The sequence below is a fragment of the Glandiceps talaboti genome, chromosome 10 (genome assembly GCF_964340395.1).
Source record: "Glandiceps talaboti chromosome 10, keGlaTala1.1, whole genome shotgun sequence".
NCBI lineage: Eukaryota > Metazoa > Hemichordata > Enteropneusta > Spengelidae > Glandiceps > Glandiceps talaboti.
The window spans coordinates 2,831,972-2,845,000 of NC_135558.1; the positions used below are offsets into that span (position 1 = coordinate 2,831,972).

The 13,029-nt window shown below is 33.3% G+C and overlaps 1 protein-coding gene across 8 annotated transcripts in view; it reads right to left on the reverse strand.

Moving 5' to 3' along the window:
- Positions 1-13,029, reverse strand: part of LOC144440972 (voltage-dependent calcium channel type A subunit alpha-1-like) — a 141,785-nt gene that overhangs the window by 119,828 nt on the left and 8,928 nt on the right. The window lies entirely within an intron of this gene.

Consider the following 13,029-nt stretch of genomic DNA (forward strand, 5'->3'; position numbering starts at 1 on the left):
GAGAAAAAATGAACGTGTGAGTTTAAAGAGAACGCGTTTTGAATAGAACAGGGTTTTACAAGCAATGTGATGTACCGCTTGAATAATCAAGATAGTCAATTTGATAGACATCGACGTGTAGAAAAAATCCATTAGACTGGAAATTCTTGTGTGGATATGGAAGAAGTGTCCTAAAGGTAGTATATTATTGGATGATTAGAAGTGAAAATGATATCTTAATCACATGCCACTGCTATCATTTGAAGTGCTGGCCCGTAGCACTGTACCACATGACAACTCCATATACATGATGCACATTACAATTCATTGATTTGAAAATAGAAAGACCGTCTATGATAAAAAGACTGCAAGTATTTCGATATTGTAGCGAATAGTGCGAATGATTGCTACAGTGTAGGTTCGTGTTTCCCTTCTTATGAATTCCTATTAAATAATATCTTGCGAGCGTTCATAAAGTTTAATTTGGCGAAAGGGGACTCTGTAAGTACCTTCCCTGTTGAAGGTTTGTCGTGAGCGAGTAATTATTCATTACTGGTACAGTTATACAGAGCAATGATAGATTACTCCATGGGTGTCAAATCATTCCGGTATGGCCAGCCTTTTTAATGCATCCAGCGATCATGACCATGCATAACACGTCTTTGCTGTCTCGTTTTTCGTTTACAGCGCCACCCTTCATCACTGAAATGAAATGTACAAATGACACGTATCTAATTTTAAACTGTTAAATGTCGTGAGGTAGAAATTGATAAAGACAACCCGAGTGTGCACAAGATGATGAACAGGCTCCGAGGAATGTGGACAATATGAGACACACACCTATCAAATAATGGTTTATTCGTAATAAACAGAATCATAGAGTGACGTGATCTCAGTGTCATTTGAAAGATGCATGTCAATAACTTTGTGACTAGCATAACTAATATTTTCATACTCACTCAGGAAACACATCCATCATTGCTACATCGGCGAATGAATGTGCCAAGCCCATATCCCTAATACACCGCAAGAGGGCGACGCTCATGTTCATGGCATTCAACAGGTGGTTCTATATTTTTGCTATTGTAACGATCAATAACACTGCAATATGTCCGCTGTATAATTGAGTACAAAATGGTTTGAATTTACGAGTAGTTTGAACCTAAACGGTTTTCTAAAGGTGATAAATTTGAATACCATTTTGTATTGCAATATGGTTCTTTTTCGACTCAGATACTGCTACGTTTAGTAGTAATCCTACCATCACGCCAACACCAACAGCTTTAACTACGGATCACTACCTGCGTGCTGCTCGTTTTTGAGTTTATAAAATATGAATGGATAAATGACTGACTTCGAGATCACGACAATGTCAACATACAATATTTTGGGGTGGAAGAACGGATGCACGAAATAGCTGGTTCTTCGGGGTACGAAAATGAGAAAATGATGACGAAATAAATAATCACAGTGTTTATATTATAGAAAAAGAAAAGGTTATTCCGTCGGCCATTTAATGCAACATTACAGTCACTTTGCCACAAATAAGAATATTCATGAAAACATGGATATTAAACAAGTTTAATGTATTGCAATTAAAATAAATTCTTATATCGGATATCTTCTATATTTACTACAATCCAATAATACCGATGCAAAGTATACATTAGCCGTTTGGCGTATGCACTTAGTGTTATTATGAACTATAACGTGGTGATATTTTTAAAAATTGACATCATACAACACACGGCATTCATACCTGTAACGTAGAACATTATCTACTAAGGTACCCTGGTATGACAATAGAATGATACAAAGAACTGCTGACAATAACACATTTACGAATTCTACTTAGCCTTTACAGCTGTTTCCTTGTTTGACAAATAAATCCTTTGAATCTAAATTTCTAACTGCATAGCCGTGTTTACTATGTGCTGAAAAAGCCTATGAATTATCCTTATAGTTGATATCAATAAACAAAAGATTATATGTAAAAATACTTGTTGTTCATGTCATTTCATAACCTCCTCGTGTGCATTAAAGTCCGTGACTTTATGTTTTTTTGGTGGTTTATCCTGTTTTATGTTGATATAGACTCATATGTTATTTTCTAAAACATATTTAACCACTTCGCATGAGGAAACCATACATGACGTAAAAATGACATTATGAAATAATTTAATAAATTCGAAAAAAAAATATTTTTTCTGTTTTCCCGCGTTTTCGCTTTTTGCACTTCTAGTACACTTTGATTGTGATTTGTATTTAGATAAATTTTAGTACTTAGTGACAATTTTTGAATTATTGAAAATTGGACCTCAGTTTCAGATTGTGTTATTTCAATAATGGAACATATTGTGAAATGCCTATACATACTTCTGCATGGGGAAAAAGTAAAATTAACATACACGTGATACATACTTATACGTTATAGGTTACAAAATTTAGAATATCTATCATCCAATTTGCTCATAATGAAATGACCAACAAGCGATATGTCACAGTATCCTCATTTTGTCGAATAATCTAGCGAAAACAGCAACAAAACTATTTACAGACATTATTGTGTTTTTTTTCATTGACGTCGAGAGATCTTAACGCCATATGTGCATGTAGTAATACGTCAGTCAATGACGTCACAGGTAACTCTCTCTGTGTTTAAATATGGGTTAAGCATTTATGAGAGCATGACAAATTGAATGAAATATCAGAGGGTTATACAGTACCCGGATGTACACAGGGTAATGAACGGGAATCATGGTATAGGTTGCTATTGACTGCTTGTATACCAATACATCGGTTGTTATCCACGTTACAAGTATATAATATTAATGTCATGGCGGCAAACTACAAAGACACTGACGTTGGCTGACGAACAATAAACTAACACACTGGTGATTAAAACCTACATTGACAACTTAAATACACATCAACTAAATAAGTAGACTAAACACAGGAAATTAACTATATGTTAATTATACTAATTTAAACTAACTAACAAACAAACAAACAAGCAAGCAAGCAAGCAAGCAAGCAAGCAAGCAAGCAAACAAAGAAACTTAACTGAACAGACAAACGTTTTGACAAATAAACAAACAAACAAACAAACAAACAAGACTAAGCAGATAATTTTTTAAACTAAATAACCGCGACGTTAACATACAAACTGATTGACTAAACTAAACAGATCAAATAAGAAATAAACAAACTGACTGACTGACAGACAGACAGACAGACAGACAGACAGACAGACAGACAGACAGACAGACAGACAGACAGACAGACAGATAGATAGACAGACAGACAGACAGACAGGCAGACAGACAGACAAACAGACAGACAGACAGACAGACAGACAGACAGACAGACAGACAGACAGACAGACAGACAGACAGACAGACTAATAAATTTACTAAAAGATAAGTTCACCTTAATTAACCTATTAATTGACTGATTATATTAGACTTGTTATCGCATACAAAACGAAAGTAAGTCTTTCAGATGAACAAAGAGAGTGTGTCCGATGGGGGCGCTTTTAAACATATGATTAATTAAAAGGAGTTTGTTTTTATTTCCTGCCATATTGGGTGTAGTACAATTTAACGCCGGAAGGTGCCAGTTTTAGGTAAAACGAATTTCCAGTATGTCTAATATACGTCACCGTTCATGTATATTACGTTTAACAATGGCTATAGACGTCACAAACAGAGTTTCCATTCAAAGCAAATACAATAGAAGCAAGTTGACTTGAAACAAAACGTCATCGAGCTCAACAACAACAACTGACTAACATTGCTTGATTTTACCGGCTGGTGCAACAAAAATCTTACTAACACTGCTACATTGTATTGCCTGGCATCACAATATTTTACAACAATGCTACATTTTAATCACTTGAGCTACTATCATCTTTAGTAATTGCTAAATTATATACATTGTAACAACATATACTTTATTTTAGTATGCCAGTGGATTAAAAAGTGACAAGTGTATACTTGAATTTTATTGTGTCAGAATAAAGTGTAGCAATATTACTAAGACTGTTATCAAGCCAGACAATACGGTGTTAGCAACATTACTAACATTTTTGTCCAGCCAGACAACAACGTTATATATATATATTGATGATAATACGATTCCAAATACATTCATACATTCATAGGGAAAGTAAACGCATGGTTACTATTAGTTGTAAAGCTTATTATTCATTATTGGAATAAAAACAGTCGTAAAGTTAACGTTTGTAGTTACTATATTCAAGAAATATATGTTAACGATGTCATTTCAGCCTATAACAACACAGTATGTATATTGTGTTTGTCTACTTCTGAATCACATAATTGTCTTCATTTATTTCTGTTACGGAAGTATTGTGACCAACCATCTTTGGGTCAAAGTAATTTAAAAAAATAAAAAGCGAAATAAAATAAATCTCGACCTACCTACCCTATTTTCTGAAGTCATTGTATCGGAAACAAATATTTTATTTTTTAATTATATTTTCTCCTTAGATGTCAAAATGAATTTTAAAAATTGGAATCCAACATGGCTGTCGTATACTGTGTTACCGCTTTGCGAAAATAAAAGGTGGTTGACGTCATTAAAGATGAATCAAATCTTCAGATTTCCATTATTTCAAAAAGACCAGTAACAAATTTTCATATGACAAAGCCTTGAAAGTACTGAGGATACACTTCGTTAGTCAATTTCACGGAAAATCGAGATGCCATTCTACCATGTTTCAATTTATGGTGAAAAAAATGCATACAAGCCAAATATGCATCAATTTGATAACCATATAAAAAAAATAAATCCTGAATACAAAAATAGCAACTGACAAATACTATTCATTCAATAGACTCCTAAGTCTACAATTGTACAAATCGGTGAACATATGTGATAGAATTAAACCTTAACCCAAACAATTTTTTTAGCTTATATGTGTTTCACTTATGATGTATCATTTAGTCCTTAACGAGATGTCATTATATTTGGCGTGAGACTTGGTCTGGTGTTTAAGTTGAGTCTAATTTATTGAGCCCGAAATTCAATAAATCTCGGATCACTGACTGCTTCTCAGTTAAACATAGTATCTGTACTGACCCCAGGACTATAGCATGATGAGTTATAACATGTATGTCAACAAATGAGTCTTAAACGGAGAGAGCTTGTTGCCGGGATTAAAGACATTCGTACAATTTCAACAGCTCCTTGTCTTTCTCGTTTTGTTATTCATTCTATTGTGCTAGAGGTTAGGAAAGGTGAATGAGAATACAAGAATATATCGATATATCAACTCTTGCAGGAGACGACTTGTATGTGTTGCTAAGGACAAATACCACATGAAAAGCGGACATGTTTTTGAAAAAAAAAGACAGACAACCGGTCATGTCCAAATATATATACTTTTTTCATTTCATTATGGATGAATTTATTTAAGGGATATGGTCTCAATGGTCTGCATGGTTTTTAATTATGGTTAAATGACCCCATATTGCAATATCTTTACATTATACCAACTTTTACAATATTAGAAATTGTGTCTGACCCAGTACAGTTTTCCTCAGAAAAATCATTAGTATATGATATAAAAATGTTACTAGTACATAATTTTTTGTACACAATCAATCAAAACAACGACAGCAATAACAAACAACAACAACAACAACAACAACAACAACAACAACAACAACTGCAACTCTCTCGGTTTTCAAGCTTCGTTGTGCATAATTAACCCCCTCTAGCACCCTACATCAACTCAGATTTGATTATGAAATAAACCTTTATTGTGTACGTGCATTGTATATTTTTTGTAATTTACACTCTGACCTTGGTTGAAATGGGTCTCTGTGCCAGTTCACTAGAACTGCGGCTGAATGTGGCGAAATTTATCGATTTGTAATGGCTTTGTCAATGACTGTTGAATAAAATATAGTATTTACATAAAAATCATATTGTTTACATAAAAATTAGAAAATTAAAATTACAGTATTTAAATTAAAATGATATTACTTACATAACAATTATAGTACATAAAAATAATGGAATTTACATAAAAATTATACTATTTACATATAAATTATAGTATTTGCATAATAATTATAGTATTTACATATACATTATAATATTTACATATAAATTATAGTATTTGCATAAATATTATAGTATTTTCATAAAATTTACAGTATTTACATATAAATCATGGCATTTACATAAAAAATATAGTATTTACATAAACCTATATATGAAGTCAATATCTTCGCTCTATTTTTTGTTAAAATTCTACAGTTGTTGATTTGAAATTTTCATATTTAAATAATGTTTAACACAGACTGACTGTGGTAAATAAACTCGTCAAACTTTTGCTGTTACACTACTCAAGAAGCCCTCCAAATTAAAATCATTTAAAAAAATCTAGGGTCTCCATACAAACGTTATGAAATGGAGGGCAAAATGATATCAAAATTTAGTCATTTTAGAATCCAATATGGCCGCCATCCAATATGGCCGCCGAATATTGTGTTAAAAGATGACAAAATTCGCGATTTCATTGAAAACAAGACAGTGAACCCCACATTTAATTTATTATTTAGAAACGATCATGAACAATCTTTTAATATATAGGAAAGTTTGTTGAGAATTTAACAATTTTGATTTTTAGGGAAATCCATATCCGAGGTGCATGTTACCTTACAGCACACAACCTTTGAATTATACAACTCATTTACACTTGGTGTTATTATGTCAAAAATAGGTTGACGGAAAATACAATATATACTACACAATCGAACGTATGTTCAAAATTGTATGACCAAGCCCTGTAAATATGTCTCATAGTTCCATAGGCCTATTTGTTATGCTTGACAAAATTTCGATGCCAGACTATTAATGACATTCTCATCCAAGTACCAAGTCTGTATTTCCATATGATAGGATTTGAATAGCCACGCCCAGCATGCCAATTTACCTCCTATTTACTATTCATAATAATGATTGTCCCTGATTCAAGGATGATTTGCATTACAAAAGTAATGCAACATTTTCATTTTATGTATACTTAAATGCAATGTAAAGACTAAAAAAGGTCTGTTATGTAACATGAATGCAAATATGATTTTTAAAATGCACTGCAAATACTCTTAGATAATATTTGGTCATTTTGTCCACATTTCGTCTTGCTATATGATGTGTTTTCTACGTGTATTGTACTTGATATCGAAATTTTCAATTACCAGGCATTTAGGAGATTTCACTTGAATTTTGTTTATTGCCTTACCTAGCCTATAACCATGATAAATGTTAGTCTAGGCTTCAGATAAAATATTGTTTGTCTAATTCATTTAAACATGTAAATCTTTCAAATAATCCAATATTATCAGAGGGAATTAATGGCCATCGAATGCTACAACGACTAGTACTGTTGTTGCTTTTATGCCAGGGCGATAATCAAATATTTCAATTTCCCTAGTTCTCTTGTTTGCAATTTTGTTGAAGTTCTCTTGCGTAACAGTCAATTTTGAAATATAGTATTATGCACATAAATTCATATCCATACTGCAATCTACAAATCTAATTACCGTTACAATCCTGAAAATAAATGATACAATAGGACAACTTATGAAATAAACTACACGAGTAGCTAATTGATGAAATAGAACACACAGAGGTAACTAACAGACGAAACGAAATATTAAGAAATTGTTCTTCGTATAAAGATACAAAAATATTGGATGACGTCACCATTAAAAAAAGTTGCGTGTGGATATAAATATTGGAATATGAATTCCTAGCTATGTATAAACATACATGCATGCAAGTGGAAACCCAATGGAATATGGTGGTGATTGAAAGGTAGTAATGAACTACATTGTAGGGGGATAGATTTCTTAACAAAACATTATTTCAGTGATTGTGCGTTCCATTCATGACATAGTTTGCAATCGACACGTCTTGCAACCCTGATAACTGTAATTTTCATATAGAAATCCGATCAATGGAAACACAATTTCTGTTCGAATTTTCACATGAAGAACAGCTGGTGTAATTTACTGGCTCAGCAATTCTTTTTTTGTGTTTTTTGCAAGTATTTGCTTAATTAATTTTAGAATGTAAGATACGTCTTCATAAACTCAGTTAGTACTGTTTGTTGTGTTTACGGTCTGCTCAACAATATTGTGTGTTTTATCATCAATGTCGTTTTTAAAGTTAGACTTATAATACCATCTGTTTCCGGTACACAAGACGGAACATCACGGTTTTTTATTTATTTAATAACTCATAGAAAACCTAAAATCATATCAGTAACATATACCTGGACGTAAATCTATATGATTTAACGATTCGCGAGTAGATTGTTGGATATGTCAACATTTTTCTATGAGAATAATATTTCAAAAGTCGATTATAGATATTCGTACAATTACTGTGTTTTAACCATGACAGATTATTAGTAAAACGTACTTTTTAAATCATAATATTGAATTTATCAATAATTCTACTAAAATTCGGCGTTAACTTTCATATAAATGCTATTGCATGATATCATACCAGTATGAGAAAAATGGTTAACAAATATTACTGGGGTTTGTCTCTATAGAGATATTTACGTGACGTGCAGCACACCACTTGGTATTATTTATGTTAGTACTCTTTGTTAGTAATGAAATTACTGTATTCGACTCTGAAAAGAGTCGCCATCTATCAATTTTCAATGATTTTTTATACATTTTTGTTAGAATATAATTTGCGATTAGTCGTGTAAGTGTTGATTAAAGGTACGGGAAGTGTACATTTGGTGATGAGAGAGAAGGTAAACTTTCAGCTATCTCGGGATATAGCTGGAGATGCATTATCCCCGGGATTCTGATACCAAAAAAAAGTCATGGTGATACGGTGGTGGAAAGCTCACCTTGCTGCCTGTATCTGTTTCTACGTGGTCTGTTTCGTCTTGGGTTCCTTACATACAAGTCAAAAGGTGTACCCTCCTCCATCTCGAAGTCTATTTCCGCCACTGCACTACATAGAAGTATCACCGTAGCTTTCATGTTGCCACCATCAAGATGGCTTCTTTGCGACTGATAGAATGGTGTGCATAACTACCTAGCTGGTGAGTGGGCTGGTCCTCGCCACACACAGCTTGTTATTGAGTGACAGTACGGGACACATATGGTTCTCAGTTATTGTCAACACTTTGTCTGGTATATTAGATACTAATACAATTTATCATACATCATGTCATTTTCTGTATTTTTGTCAATGTACAGGTAAATTTCAATAACTTTTTAGAACCATAAGTACACGACCACGTTCGCGTAACAAGTGGAGTATTTGTATAGCCTAATTGACGGTTATATTAGCGCTTGTTGACCCTGGAAACAGAACATAATAGTGTACAACAGCTTCCTGCCGAGTTCGACGTGTAATACACCAATAGTTATAATGAAGATAAAAGCAGAAGTTTTAGCCAGACTTGGACTTGTCCTTTTATTCATACTCAAGTTATGCCATACTCAAGTCCATCTGTGTTGAAAAGTTTATCGTACCATATCACTGTAGTTGGACTGATACTACGAACTCATCCAGTTATGATGAAGTAACATGACATGGAAAAATGAAACCTTATCTGGAATATTGCCTGAACTTTGATAGATTTCACCCCCCCCCCCCTCCTTTGGTAAATACGCAATGTTCTATAATAAGCTATTGACATGTTAGGGAAATTCTGTCATAATTTTATGAAAACAATATGTTATTTCGCACAATATAAAATTATACATATATAATTATATATATATATATATATATATATATATATATGCAAATTAATTATATATTATATATGCAAATTACTGGTCTGTTGTGTGAATAGATGGTTCATATTAAAACACACGTATTAGATTTTTTTAATTTTAGCCCCTCCGAAAGGGGTCGTTGTACTTTCTGGATCACGATCATTTTTTTGTGAAAATATCAACACTACAATCAACTTAAAGGATGATGTCAGTCTATTGGAAGACATGACTAACCTCATTTCTCTGTCATTCGCTTGATTCATCATTTCTAGGTAATAAATTTTATGAGTCACATATTGGAAAGGGAGAAAACGACAGCAAGAGGGCGATGTTCACTTTACCGAACCGTCCAGCGTTGTTGGTCAAGCTTTTTCTGATTCTATAATTAAAACCTATTAAACATTAACGGACAGAAGCTGAGTTGATATTTTTATGCATAATTTTTGTTGCATATTTAAAAGGTACTGACGGTATTCTTTACTTGAACTATTACTTGCAATTGACTGAACTCAAACTGGGTATAACTTATAAACAATCCGATGACGTAATTTAAAACACGTATGAAAAATGTCGAGGAGATCCTATTACACAATCAACTGTTCTAACAATGCCAGAAGACAAATGCTATACATAATAGAAGACATTAACATTATACTATAGTAGTTAAATCAAGGTTTTATGTAAGCAATTTCACTCGAGTGAAAACCTTAAAATCAGCTTGTGCCACTTCAACGAAAGTTGAGTTTGTCCTCAGTATAAATACAGTAAACACATCAAATAACAACAACCATGGACCTGTTGTCCGGATACAAAGGATGCCATCCTTTACATTGAATAAATTTTACATGAACGACTTGACACATAACTCGAAAATGAAACATCGCAACAGCCATAAACATTCATATTCACATTTCTCGTTGCAACGAATGAAGCATTTTTCAACCTCTACGACATAAAGTTGCTTTTGAGAAAACTATGATAGTTCACTACAGTATACCTGACTTAGCTAAAAGTTACACACATACCACAATTACTTGGAATCAGTCGTCCCCCACCCATCACTATACTTGCTAAGAAAGGGCAGGTATTAAAATTTCTATGTTCTTGCTTGAAAGTGTGCGTTAAATGGACTTACTTCAGTTTCCAAATTTGCACCGGATTTTTTCAGACCAAAAGCAGTATTGGCGGCCATTTTGTAATTGTAATGATATTTATACTTTTGACAAAATACTCACATACTTACAACAAAGTAAATAGTGCTTGGATGAACTATTGAAGGCATAATATTACTATTTACAGTTACGATATGACATGCTCTGGCATGTTCAACCGGTATATTATCAATAAGGCCTAAAAAAAACAAATGTTTCGTTCCAGTTACCCGACCCTACCTAGCTTTTCACTGCCGACCCTAAACCTTTTTTTTACGAGACGTAGTCGAGAAAAAAATAACAAAATCGCAAAAAATTGTGAAGTCTCGCGAGAAATAGTGGATGCGGAAACTGACTTCAACTTAAAAAGACAAAATAAAACTACTGTTCTTCCAATCTGTAATGGCTGTACGTCTGATAGGAAGAAATAAACAACTCGGAGACCATTTGGAAAAAAATGGAAAACCTGAACTAGACACTCACAAAAAATATATATAATGAAATAAAATAAAAAATCTACCTACCCCACCTATTCTAAAATTGAGCATAATCAGAACCACACAATTTTTTAGGCCTAAATACATACACAATTGTGTTCTGTTTTATGCACAATATTGATATGATTATGAAAGACAATAGCCCGTGCATACCACAGAACAAACAGGCATAGAATTCTATAAGTTCGTATATGGTACAATTATGCATGAATATTAATATTTGAATGACCGATAATAATTTTTCGTCACTTTGTTCAATAAATGGAAATTTAACTGGTGTATTTGAATAATTCATAAAAATACAGTTATGTAATCAGTAAACTGTCAAATGAGAAAATAAGGTGATTTTCGATATTTCGTTAATGAAGTGTGAATGCAAACATCCTTGGCTTGACAACTTGACAGCTGAATTACCCATGGGGCATTTGAAAGAACGTGTCAGAGAATGGACATTTATTATAATATGTATGCAGATCCTTACACACATACAGACACACAGACACAGACATACAGACAGACAGACAGACAGACAGACAGACACATATATATGTATACAATGATATATTTGTTTATATGTGTATATAACATAGAGTATATTTTCTATATTAACATAAATCCGTCGTTCTGATTGGACTAAACCTCAACCTGGCAGTGGTAAAATATTGCTATTATTATTGCTATACCAGTTGAGTATATATATATATATATTGTGTCGCTGCGTGACTGTATTATGTTTATACCTGTGCCTATGCATAATAGAGTTATGGTTCATAGTTAGAGAGTACATAAATATACATATGGGTTATGTAGGATATGACACCAGTAATACAATAAAGACTAGAGTGTTCATCAACAGATGTCATCATCAAAGTGACTAACATGGCGATTGATGTTTAAAATTTTAGGTTCTTTCTTCCATTGGCATAAACTCATACATCCTCTACCATGCCACTTACTGCGCATTATATGTTAGCATTCACTGGCTCTGTTTGATACAACCACACAGAAACCAATACGACACTGTACATGCTACACTTTAAGATAGCAAGATTGTATTTATGAAATAAATTATTTAAACGTACTGCAACAGGACGCAAACGCCAATGTTCTGATGTCTACATCTGATGTCTACATTTGATGTATGCATGGTGGCACAATTATAGCTCAGATAAAATGACGCAAAAACACTGTATTAATTTTCTCACTGGTTTCTGCGTGACTGTATCAAACAGAGCCAATGCATGGTGACTTTAAACGGGCGGTACTAGGATAGTCTCTCACAATATAATATAGCAGACATGTCACCAACCGATCTGTACAAATCGATTGGATAATGTACAAAGCCGCCACGGTATATTTTGCCAGCTCTAATACCATTGGATTCGTTTTTAAACTACCAGCAAACTTTTCCGTTTTGATTACATATAAACATTATGACGTGTGTCTGGTTTGTGTTCTCATTATGTCGACGAGATCTCTGTATGCGTCATATGTCAACTAACACACAAACACACACACACACCCAGACGTCGCTTTGTATATTGACAAAACAGAGCCTACTTTGTAAACAGACTTTCAAAATGTCAGCGTCACCTCTAAAACTGACGTTAG